Here is a 13,462-nt window from a genome sequence, read left to right on the forward strand (position 1 = left end):
ATGAAAAAGGGTGCCGGATCCACCGGGTCCATGACTGACAAGCTGCAGCCGCATATACACACTTCACTCCCCACATGCACCATCCCAGCCCAACAAGGTGGCAGCAAGAAACACGGCCCTGAGATTCACCGATTCAGAATTGGAGACCCTGATGGACACCGTGGAGGAGAGGCGGGTGACCCTGTACCCCATGGAGGGAAGGAGGCTGCCAGCCGCCTCTGTTCGCCAAGCCTGAGCACAAGTGGCAGAGGTGGCCTGTGCCATGGGCAACACTATCAGCACCGGCCAACAGTGCCGTAAGAAACTGCACAACCTCCTCAAGGTGGCCAGGGTGAGTATGCAGCACTGTGCCGCTAGCACGAACTGCCGTCCCATACACCCATAACCCCACATGAAAAATGTCATGCCTAAGGCAACAAGCGTCTGATTCGTCCACCCCAAGGGTCATCTGTGCACTACAATCAAAGGCCGCTGCATTTAAATGGCTCCACAGCACCTGCTCACAGTCAAACTAGGATGATGGCAACTAAGAAGTCAGCTCCAGGTGTCCATCACCAGAATGTTGGATGCCATGGAAGACAGAAAGGGTAACTCTCGAACTTCAGATTGTCACGAATCCCACCTGGGAGTCAGTGGCAGCCCTGGTCAGTGCCAGCAGCCTGGTCAACATGGTGGGAGTGCAGTGTCAGAAGAAGATGAATGACCTTAAACAGTTAGCAAGGGTAAGTGTTCCTTGTCTCCACTTGGCAGAGGCAGAGCTGGAAATACCAGGAGAGGTTGTCAGTGGCATTCCTGTGACTACAAGGCCAAATGGAGGAGTTCCAAAGCCTCCTGTCCCAAGAGATATTGCCGGCAATGATTGGCAGTCATGCCAACACTGCAAGGGTGGCGGCCTCCGTGGAAAGCCTGGGGCAAAATGTCAGATCCAATACTGCTGAACTCCAAGGCTTGGCTCAGTCCCTGAGCACCTTGGCTGAGTGCTTCAACACCATGGTCCAAACAATAGACTGGTTTCTGGAGCTCACTCCAGCTGTCCCTCCATCGCATGGAGTAACCCAGGAGCCCATAAGCACCCGGAGGGAAGAGGAACCGCTGAAGCACCTCCTGGGCCTTGATAAGCGATCGATCTATCAACAAAGATAAATTTGGCCTTTGTCACTATTCCAGTATCACTTTTATCACTTTTTTTTCTTTGAGGCAACTTTTTATTCTTTTTGGTTGTGTTTGCCCTATCTTCATCTGAGACTCAATCAACAAACAAATGTGCCTTCCAAATTAATGTCATCAATTGTATAAATTGACTTCCCTGCATTAACTTTTTTGCTTCTGAAACATTGTTTTGCAAAATGATTTTTTCCTTTGCATTTGTACAGATTTTGCCATAAACTGGACATTGCCTCGGTAGGTGCCTGTTTCCACATATTTTGCATGTAATGGCTGCTTCTGCCTAGCGTTTAAAATATAACATGGTACCAGCGAGTTTGAAATCTTTTAAGAAAGACCCGCGAAAACTTAGCGTAGAAAAGAAGAAAGAAAAAAGAACAAATGGATTCAACTATTCGACTATAGCAATCATCGCAACTTTGAAAACTTTGACGCAAACGACCTATCACTGGACCAAGTTCAAGCACCAAGACATCTAAAGACCACTGGTAATTTAAATTTAAATTGGAAGTTGTTCAAGCAACAATTTAAACTTTACCTAGAAGCTAGTGATTTAAGTGCAGCACCAGAAGCGAAAAGGATCACGTTATTTCTATCCCTGGCAGGACAGCAAGCAATCAAAATATTCAACTCATTTCATTTTAGTGCTGGTAAAGATAAAACTAAATTTAATCAAATGATTGCGAAGTTTGATGAACATTGGAAAATGCAGACAAATGAGATTGAAATTTAATTGGAGAATTCAAAAAACTGGTGAACCTGTGAATAATTTTATCACGGATCTCAGGCTCTTAGCTAAAACGTGTAACTATGAAAATCTGCATGATTCACTTGTCAGAAACCAAATGGTATATTGTATACTTGATGATAATGTCAGAGAAGTGTTTATTCGTCAAAATGAGTTAACAAATGTATAGTAGCAGAACAGACCAGAAGCTTAGAGGCTTATTTCTCATCGGTATTCACGGTGGAGAAAGGCATGGATGTTAGGAAACTAAGGGAAATAAATAGTGATGTCTTGAGAAGTGTGCATATTACAGAGGAGGAGGTGCTGGAAGTCTTAAAGCGCATCAAGGTAGATAAATCCCCGGGACCTGATGAAATGTATCCCAGGATGTTGTGGGAGGCTAGGGAGGAAATTGCGTGTCCCCTAACAGAGATATTTGAATCATCGGCAGCCACAGGTGAGGTGCCTGAAGATTGGAGAGTGGCGAATGTTGTGCCCTTGTTTAAGAAGGGCAGCAGGGAAAAGCCTGGGAACTACAGACCGGTGAGCCTAACGTCTGTAGTAGGTAAGTTGCTAGAAGGTATTCTGAGAGACAGGATCTACAAGCATTTAGAGAGGCAAGGACTGATTTGGGGCAGTCAGCATGGCTTTGTGCGTGGAAAATCATGTCTCACAAATTTGATTGAGTTTTTTGAGGGGGTGACCAAGAAGGTAGATGAGGGCAGTGCAGTAGACGTTGTCTACATGGACTTTAGCAAGGCCTTTGACAAGGTACCGCATGGTAGGTTGTTGCAGAAGTTTAAAGCTCACGGGATCCAGGGTGAGGTTGCCAATTGGATTCAAAATTGGCTGGACGACAGAAGACAGAGGGTGGTTGTAGAGGGTTGTTTTTCAAACTGGAGGCCTGTGACCAGTGGTGTGCCTCAGGGATCGGTGCTGGGTCCACTGTTATTTGTGATTTATATTAATGATTTGGATGAGAATTTAGGAGGCATGGTTAGTAAGTTTGCAGATGACACCAAGATTGGTGGCACAGTGGATAGTGAAGAAGATTATCTAGGATTGCAACGGGATCTTGAACAATTAGGACAGTGGGCCGACGAATGGCAGATGGAGTTTAATTTAGATAAATGTGAGGTGATGCATTTTGGCAGATCGAATCAGGCCAGGACCTACTCAGTTAATGGTATGGCGTTGGGGAGAGTTATAGAACAAAGAGATCTAGGAGTACAGGTTCATAGCTCCTTGAAGGTGGAGTCGCAGGTGGACAGAGTGATGAAGAAGGCATTCGGCATGCTTGGTTTCATTGGTCAGAACATTGAATACAGGAGTTGGGACGTCTTGTTGAAGTTGTACAAGACATTGGTACGGCCACACTTGGAATACTGTGTGCAGTTCTGGTCACCCTATTATAGAAAGGATATTATTAAACTAGAAAGAGTGCAGAAAAGATTTACTAGGATGTTACCGGGACTTGATGGTTTGAGTTATAAGGAGAGGCTGGATAGACTGGGACTTTTTTCCCTGGAGCGTAGGAGGCTTAGGGGTGATCTTATAGAGGTCTATAAAATAATGAGGGGCATAGATAAGGTAGATAGTCAACATCTTTTCCCAAAGGTAGGGGAGTCTAAAACTAGAGGGCATAGGTTTAAGGTGAGAGGGGAGAGATTCAGAAGGGCCCAGAGGGGCAATTTCTTCACTCAGAGGGTAGTGAGTGTCTGGAATGTGCTGCCAGAGGTAGTAGTAGAGGCGGGTACAATTGTGTCTTTTAAAAAGCATTTAGATAGTTACATGGGTAAGATGGGTATAGAGGGTTATGGGCCAAGTGCGGGCAACTGGGACTAGCTTAATGGTAAAAACTGGGCGGCATGGACTGGTTAGGCCGAAGGGCCGGTTTCCATGCTGTAAACTTCTATGATTCTATGATTCTAAGCCAGTATCTAGCTTTTTATCCAAAGGAAAAAAGCGCGAATCTCTACCACGAGGCAGAGAAAATTAAAATGGTGTCGCAAGCAAAGCAGAAATCTGTAAGGAATGGAAGCTATCCTCTGCAAGTATTTTCGAGCTCTGAACATGCGCACTATGCACCAAAATGCGAGACGTTCAAGAAGACATCTGCGCATGTGTGTACATCACAATTATGTCATGATGACAATTAAATTACATGTCACAGATGTGGTAACGCCAACTTAAAGGGGAATTGTCCAGCTTTTGGCAAGCTATGTTTAAAATGTCAGAAAACTCAACCATTATGCTTCACAGTGTCAATCAACTGCTAAATACATTCCTCCTACACTCAAAAAGTATTTCAAAGTACGAGCTGTGGACAAAACGGAAGAAATCAACATTCAAGAAGATTTCATGGAAGGTGACAAGATTGTCTCAATAGAAAATACTTTCTTCGTTGGTGTAGTTGATTTGTCCATCAAGCATGATCTACAAGCAAGCAAGGATCATCTTAAAACAATGAAGTTATCTCATTGAGACTATGAGAAAAATCTTCAAGCAACGGAAGAACAAAACGTCAACCTAGTAAACAACGAGTGGATGGCTACTGTGTATGTTAACACAATTCCAATCACTTTTAAATTTGATACTGGCGCCTGGGCTAATCTTTTGAATTCCAAGGACCTGTCCAAGATCAAGAGTCATTATGAAATTATTCCTCCAGAATGCTCATTGCATGATTACAATGGCAACCCCATTTTTTCACATGGATCCTGCTACCTAAGTGTCACAAACAGAGACATTCAACAACAAGTAAGGTTCGAGATTGTCAATGACACTCGTTCATCATTACTTGGAGCACAAGCATGCAAGGATTTGCAACTCACACAGAGAATCTTCATGAATACATGTCAATCAAGTGCATTTAGTGATGATGTTCAGCAGCTCTTACAGCAATACCCAAATGTTTTTCAAGGTATGGGCACGATACCTTTTCAGTACAAAATCCAACTGAAAAAGGGTGCCAAATCGGTGATCCATCCACCTAGACGTGTTCCTGCTCCACTTAAAGATCGAGTGAAAGCTGAATTGTCAAGACTTCAAACTCAAGGAATAATCTCTAAGGTTAGTCAACCTACTGACTGGGTAAGCTCCCTGGTCTGTGTAAAGGTGAAGTAAGAATCTGTATGGACCCAAAAGGTCTCAATAAAAGTATCAAGAGAGAGCTTTATCCAGTACCAAAGAAAGAAGATATCACTGCTGAGATGGCAAAAGCTAAAATATTTACCAAGCTTGATGTGTCTCAAGGATTTTGGCAGATGCAGTTAGAAGACTCCAGCAAACTTCTTTGTACTTTTAATACACCTTTTGGAAGGTACTGTTTCAATAGGATGCCTTTTGGTATCATATCTGCTTCTGAAATGTTTCACAGAACAATGGAACAGATGACCGAGGACATAGAAAAAGTTTGGGTTTATGTTGACGACATAATTGTCTGGTCAACAATGCCTAAGAGCATATCAAGCATTTTCAGGAGGTTTTCCAGAGAATTGACAACTATGGTTTAAAGTTAAACAAGGCCAAGTGCATGTTTGCAGCCTCATCTTTAAAATTCCTAGGTGACAACATAACGGCTGAAGGCATTAAACCAGATAAAGACAAAGTCCAAGCTATCAAGGCAATGCAAATTCCCAAAGATAAGGGGCGTCATTCTCCGACACCCCGCCGGGTCGGAGAATGGTCGTTGGCCGCCGTGAATCCCGCCCCCGCCGAAGTCTCCGGTACCTGAGATTGGGCGGGGGCGGGAATCGGGCCGCGTCGGTTGGCGGGACCCCCCGCTCAATTCTCCGGCCCAGAAATTGCCTGTCCCGCCGGCGTAAATCAAAGCTGGTATTTACCGGCGGGACCAGGCGGCGTGGGTGGGCTCCGGGGTCCTGGGGGGTGCGCGGGGCGATCTGACCCCGGGGGGTGCCCCTACGGTGGCCTGGCCCGCGATCGGGGCCCACCGATCCACGGGCGAGCCTGTGCTGTGGGGGCACACTTTCCCTTCTGCCTCCGCCACGGCCTCCACCATGGCGGAGGCGGAAGAGACTCTCCCCACTGCGCATGCGCGGGAAACTGTCGGCGGCCGCTGACGCTCCCGCGCATGCGCCGCATTTCCGCGCCAGCTGGCGAGGCACCAAACGCCATTTCCGCCAGCTGGCGGGGCAACAAACGCCATTTCCGCCAGCTGGCGGGGCGGAAATCCCTCCGGCGCCGGCCTAGCCCCTCAATGTTGGGGTTCGGCCCCCAAAGATGCGGAGCATTCCGCACCTTTGGGCCGGCACGATGCCCGTCTGATTGGCGCCGTTTTTGGCGCCAGTCGGCGGACATCGTGCCGTTGGGGGAGAATTTCGCCCAAGAAGGCTGTCTTACGCTTTCTCGGATTTGTCAACTTTCTAGGAAAGTTCATTTCAAATCTATCCGCGAGAACAACTTCTCGACGTCAATTGATCAGAAAGAACACAGAATTCATATGGACTGACAAACGTATTGCAGAATGGACTGATTTGAAACAACAATTGATATAAGCTCCATTTATTATTTTATTACTCATTAAATAGTTCATCTTTCAACAAGAAGACTATTGGTCATTTTATCATCCTGGTAGATTCAAGAGTAATATGTATATTTTAGATAAGTCATTATTTAAAATATAACACCCTCTATGGCACATCCGTAGAAGTTTGTGAAAGTCGATGCAGACGTGCCAAATTTCTTTAACTTCCATAGGAAGTAGAGACATTGTTGGGCTTTCTTGACAGTTGCATCAACGTGAGTGGAACAGGACAGACTGTTGGTGATGTTGACCCGCAGGAACTTAAAGCTATCGACCATCTTCACTTCGGAGCCATTGATGCCGGCAGGGGTCGGGGGGGGCTGTCGTTCTACGCTTCCTGAAGTCGATGATCAGTTCCTTGGTCTTTCCGCCATTTAGAGAGAGGTTGTTTTCGGTACACCATGCAACCAAGTGATCAATCTCCCTTCTGTAGTCTGATGCGTCATTGTTTGAGATACGACCCACCACAGTTGTATCATCTGTAAACTTATAGAATGAATTGGAGTTGAATCGTGCCGCACAGTCATGTGTGTTATCCTTGTGCGGCCCCGGTGTTGAGGACTAATGTGAAGGAGGTGCTGCTACCTATCCTGACAGATTGCGGTCTGTTGGTGAGGAAGTCAAGGATCTAGCTGCACAGGGAGGGGTCAAGTCCAAGGTTGCAACATTTGGTTATTAGTCTTGTCAGGATAATGGTGTTGAAGGCGGAGCTGTAGTCTATGAACAGCAGTCTGATGTCGGTGTTCTTGTTGTCGAGATGTTCGAGTGTTGATTGTAGGGCCAGAGAGATAGCATCTGCTGTGGATCGTTTGCTGCGGTAGGCGAAATGCAATGGATCGAGACTATCTGGGAGGCTAGCGTTGATCGATCTCATGAAGCATTTCATGATGGTACCCACCCAACCTCCGGTCATGGACATACCCGTAGAGCTGTGTCATTGGGCAGCCAGTGCTGCCCGGAACGAGGTGGCAGCAGCTGTGAGCGCCGGGACTGTGAACAGGAGATCTTGTCTCCAGTGCCGGAAAGAGATCAACGATCTATATCGAGCAGCACAAGTGAGTACACACCAATGCCCACTGACCCCCGAGACTCTTCCGCCCCATGCGAACATCCACCCCCCAACTTTTCATACGGCCCCCAACCTTCCCTCCACCCCCGTTCTCCCTTCAACCCCCCCAAACCTTCCTTCATACCTTCACACCTTCTCCCTTCAACCCCCCAACCCATCCAACCACTGTGAACCATGCTTGTGGCTATTGATGCCCTCTCTTGCCTCCTCAGGAAACACTCTCCCACAATCGCCGGGTGACAGTTCAGACTGGTGGTAGGACATAAGAACCTCACCACCTTCAAGGACAGAGCGGTGACCAACGCAAAGGCTGGCGGATGCCGCAGAGGTGACGAACCACCGGGCCCAGCCAAAAGACCTGTCAAAAGTAAGTTGTTATTGCCTTACTGACTGACTCATCCCTCTCACTGACCACATGTCTATTTTCCCACGCTCCTCCAGACGCCGGCCCATCCCAAGTGGCCCCCTCTCCAGTCTCCAAGGAGAATACCTTGTTGGAGAGCTCCGAGGATGTCACCATAATAGTCATGGCACAGCTGTAATCCCCACCTTCCACCAGCGCAGATACACGCTCCTCGGTGGGAAATATTAGTGGTCAGGCTTCTGAGGGAAAGCCTGCCGAGCACCACACAGTTGCTGGCGTACATCAGGTGGAGGCAGGAACCCCCAGGCAAGATAGCAGTCAGAGGTCTGCTGGATCGTATGACCCAGCTGGATCCCAACCTGATGCTGAGCCTGTGGAAGATGTCACCCCGGAGCTGATGGAGATGTTGAGGTGTGGCCGGGATATTCAGAGGGATATGTCAGCGACGCTCCAGCTTGGAGGAGTCTAGAGGCTACGGGCGCAGGAGATGGCACCGGCAATGTGTTGCACTGATGCCAACACTACTAGGGTGGTGACCGCAGCGGAGAGCCTGGTGCACGGCGTCGGCGCCATCAGTGAAGGTGTCCAAGGCGTTCTGCAGTCGGTGACTGCCATGGCTGAGGGTCTCGGCAGAATGACCACCTTGCTGGGGGATGTCACCCAGTATCAGGCTGAGATTCTTGATGAGGTTCTACGGGACATTTCTCAGATGGAAATGGCTGGGACGCTGTGGAGCTCGTCCCAGTCACAGGTGGGCATGGCTGAGGCAATACAGAGCATGTCCCAGTCATTGAGAAGCATCGCTGAGGGTGGCGACATGATGGTGCAGGCCATGGGAACCGTCAGGTCTGGCTGACCCAGACGATGCAGGGCAGCCAGGGCTCGAACCAGCTGTCCTCCATCCCAAAGTGAATCCCAGGGCCCTATGCCCACCTATCGGGAGGAGGGGGTGCTGGGTGGCTACCCGGCCCATGGATGTTGGCTGCTGTGTGTGCGGTGTTGCCTCCTGCAATGTTCTAGCACAGTGTCCAGGCATCAAGGTGTGATTGGGATGCTAGGCAATGAGCTGCACAGGCTACATGGCCTGTCCACACATCCACTTGGGTTGTGTGAATTGTTCACTTAACCACAATAACCTAATCCCTATTAGCAATAAAATAAAAGCAAAATACTGTGGATGCTGGAATCTGAAACCAAAAGAGAAAATGCTGGAAAATCTCAGCAGGTCTGGCAGCATCTGTAGGGAGAGAAAAGAGCTAACGTTTTGAGTCCAGATGACCCTTTGTCCCTATTTGCAATAGCCTTCTACCACACGGTCTGAGGCCTCAGCAGTCGATGTGGGTTATGGAAGGTCGGTGGGGCTGATGGGCAGCGACAAGGGTTGCCCTGGAACAGATACACATGACACTAGGGTTGGCATGGTGGTACCACACGCAGTTTCCCCCCAGTTTCCCCCCCCCCCCCAGTTTCTCCCATGGCAGCCCACCTCTGCGGAGGGGATCCCACTCCTGCAGAGGGTCCCCCTCCCCCTGCTGAGCACTGGGGTGGCACGTCTAGCACCCCTGGGCTCTTTGCCTGTGAGCAACGATGGCTACTCACCTCCTCGGCTCCCCACAGAAGCCCTTCCACCAGGTTAATGGGCTGGAATCTATGTTTTTGGGACTATGTCCCCACGCCGGCGTCAAAACTGTGGATTTTCATGCCAGAAAAACTGGCGTGAAAGGGCCACATATTCCTAGCCCTGCAGGGGGCTAATAGGGACCCGGCATAAATCTAACCGCTTTTGCTGCAGACACAGGCTCCCGCACTTTCGGGTCGGAGACCGCGCATGCGCACGGCGGCGGCCTCCAGCGGCCGCGCCGTGCTCCATGGCAGACTCGGACCGCGGAGCTGGACACTAACAATAGACCCCCTGATCGTCCGCGCGCCCGACCCTGACCACCCATCCAAACATTGCCCGGCCACGCATTAGGGCCCCCTGCCCTCCGATCGGCCCGCCCCCAACCAGGATGGTCGCAGACTGAGTCCACAGCCGCCACACTAGTATCCCGACCGGCAGGACCACATTAGATTCACGCCATTGGTGTTTCAGCCATTCGGGGCGGAGAATGGCAGAGCGGGCCTAGAGCAGTGACCCCAGGTAGGTGCTGGGCGGCGCGGCGTACTCTCCAAGTTTGGCGCTTTTCGGGGCCCACAGAATCGGGGAACCGCCGCTGGTCTCGATTCCGTGCGAGGAAATGGATTCTCTGCCCTGGCGCCGGCCGCAATTTCGGCATTGGGGTGCAGAGGATCCACCAATGTTTTTCAAATAGAGTACTAATCGGTGGCAGCATGACCGCTTGCTGTGGAGGACGATGAATGACGTGAGGATATTGGATATGGGGTGGCTCTCATTAATTGTATGGAAATAAGATTTAAGTGGTGATAATTTGTTCCTCGCTACGCTACGGCAAGATCCTGATTTTGCCGACGGGAGTGGGCCAGTTGCATTGCAAACTGTTTGCCGCCTGGCACGCTTCTCGTTTTCGGCTACTCCCGCAATTCACCGGCCTTGTTTTGCTCGGGCGAGAATGTCACGATGCCGGAGAATCACACCCATTATGGGTCACCGTATCCTTGAGGACACAGAAAAGACACAGTGAGGCTTTGGGAGGTGAGTTCTATGAGGGGGTCTGTGGCTGGTTGCATGTGTGTGCAAAGCCCTTGAGGTTTGGTGGAGGGTGGGATGTGAGGGACATGCAGGCAGGTGGGGTGTTGTTGGCCTCTAGGGAATTGGGAGCAGATGTGAGGAGAATGGGACTGGAGTAATGACAGGTGCACCGAAGTGTCTCACTGGAGTTGCCCAAAAAGGTTATTCATCTTCCTCCGGCATTGTGTGCAGGTCCTGTTGATGCTGGCAGCACTGCCTCTGCCACCTCCTCTCATGTGCTGTTTAGGAGGGCGGGCTTGAATCTCTCTTTGAGGCTCTTTGGGAAAGAGCCTCCCCTCTATGGCATCCAGCAGTTGATCCACCTCAGACTCCCGAAATCAGGGGTGGGGGTGGGGGCTAGGTGCCAGAGGGACTGGGAATTGTTTGCAATTCACATGCACAGAGTGCTGGCCACTTTGCCTGCATTTTGTTCAAAAAGCGCAATTCAGTTCCAGTGGGAACACTTAGGGCTGATTTATTCCTCAGTGCCTGCCGCATGATCGCCATGGACGCAACGGGGGCCACATAAATGTCCATTGGCCTCGGGCAGGAATTTCCGATCGCCGGGTGGGCACGGCTAAAATATCCCACCTTTAGTCTCCCAAATGAGGAATCCAGCCCCTCATTGCTATCATGCCTTTACATTTTGTCTCCAGGACAAACACCCATTCATTTTTAACGATTGCCCCCACCCTACCCCACAGTCCCCTCCATCACCCAGGCTGGGCACCATATTGTCTTCTCTTTTGGGGTCTCATCCAGCCCATTCAGCGCACCTCCTTCAGTCTCATCACACAGACCCCCACAACCTCATGTCACTGACAACTGACGAACTGAGCGCTCATTAAACGTTACTAACAACACAGGCAGCAGACTGACACAGTGCTCTAAAAAAATGTTTAAATGACACAGGCAGCAGGCTTCAGGGCAACACACACCAGTTATTACCCCCATCCTGGAGGCCCCCAAAAACCCTTTCCTCCTCCTGCCCTGGAGCTGGCAAGTGGATTCTGGCTCCCTGGACTCGCTGGTATGAAGTGGAGAGGGGTGCTCACCTCCTTCCTCCCTCTCGGAGGTCATGGCGCCTGGTTCCTGTTTTTAAAAAGCAGCAGTAATTCACGCCCACATGATATCATGCCTGTTGGGTGGGAAAATTGGATGAGGCCTGGAGATTCGACTTTAACCTTATTGTCATGATATTCAAACACACACATCATGATAGACACACCAACAGACAAATTAGAACACACAACACCACAACCAATCACAGACAAAGACAGGGTTTTGTGCGCGCCAAAACCAACGGCAACATCGAGGCAAGATCGCACTGCGCATGCGCGCCCAATGCAAGATCGCACTGCGCATGCGCAGTGGCGCAACAAACGCCGTGACGTCGTGACGTGCGGCAACTGTGGAGCTGTACACTTAAAAGGGCAATGTCCTGCTCAAAACCGACAGTGTCTCCAATGTGGCAAGATGGGCCACTATGCTGCCTACTGTCGTGCGGCTCAACCCATGGATCCTACACATCTCCGACAACCTCGCAGACACGTCAGGACCGTCCAGCCCACACATCAAGACTTCCAGCTAAATGATGCAGGTGACCAGGATGCCTTCCGGGTTTCCGTCATCGATGTAAACAGGGTCAATGCCATCAATCCGGCCGATGAGTGGAGTGCCACCCTAACGGTCAACCGATCGCACGTCACCTTCCGTCTGGACACCGGCGCATCCGCCAACCTGATTGCATATTCTGAATTCCAGGCCATGAAGGTCAAACCACCCATCACGCCATCCCGGCTCAAGATGGTTGATTATAACGGGAACGTCATCCCGTCCATGGGTTCTTGCCAGCTACAGATAACTCACAAAACGCACACGGCCACACTCCCCTTCGAAGTTGTTGGCTCATCAAAAGATTTGTTACTGGGCGCACAGGCGTGTAAGGTCCTTCACCTGGTACAGCGCATTATGTCTCTCTCTCCAGATGAGATATCCGACTTCCCGGATGCTGAGTTCCACGCAAATCTCCATTCCCTCCTTGCTCACAACCAGGAGGTATTTGAAGGCATGGGGACATTGCCATACACTTACAAGATTCGCCTCAAACTGGACGCCATCCCGGTCGTTCACGCACCTCGCAGGGTTCCTGCGCCACTCAAAGACCGCCTCAAGTTGCAGCTGCAGGTTCTTCAGGACCAAGGGGTCCTATCCAGGGTCACGGAGCTCACGCCATGGGTCAGCTCCATGGTCTGTGTAAAAAAGCCCTCTGGCGAGATCCGCATATGCATAGATCCTAAAGATCTAAATAACAACATTATGCGGGAACACTATCCCATCTCCAAACGAGAGATAATCACCAACGAGATGGCCCAAGCCAAAATATTTACCAAACTGGATGCGTCCAAAGGATTTTGGCAGATCCAATTGGACCCGGCCAGCCGAAGGCTATGCACGTTTAACACCCCTTTCGGCAGATTCTGCTACAACCGGATGCCATTTGGCATCATCTCGGCATCTGAGGTTTTCCACCGAATCATGGAGCAGATGATGGAAGGCATCGAAGGGGTACGTGTATATGTGGACGATATCATCATTTGGTCCACCACTCCGCAGGAGCACATGCATCGTCTACGACGTGTCTTCGCCCGCATACGACAAAATGGCCTGCGTCTCAACCGCGCCAAGTGTGCTTTTGGCCAGACTGAGCTGAAGTTCCTCGGGGACCACATCTCACAATCAGGGGTCCGTCCCGATTCAGACAAAATTAGCGCCATCACAGCCATGCCACGGCCGGCTGACAAGAAGGCTGTCCTAAGATTCTTGGGCATGGTCAACTTCCTTGGGAAGTTCATTCCCAACCTTGCTTCTCATACAACGGCTATGCGCCATCTCGTGAAGAA

At 50.0% G+C, this 13,462-nt stretch overlaps 1 pseudogene; it reads left to right on the top strand.

The window, feature by feature from the left end:
- The first annotated feature begins 4,438 nt into the window (after window positions 1-4,438).
- Window positions 4,439-13,462, top strand: part of LOC140391317 (melatonin receptor type 1B-like) — a 28,050-nt pseudogene continuing 19,026 nt past the window's right edge.

The sequence above is a fragment of the Scyliorhinus torazame genome, chromosome 15, assembly GCF_047496885.1.
Source record: "Scyliorhinus torazame isolate Kashiwa2021f chromosome 15, sScyTor2.1, whole genome shotgun sequence".
Classification (NCBI taxonomy): domain Eukaryota; kingdom Metazoa; phylum Chordata; class Chondrichthyes; order Carcharhiniformes; family Scyliorhinidae; genus Scyliorhinus; species Scyliorhinus torazame.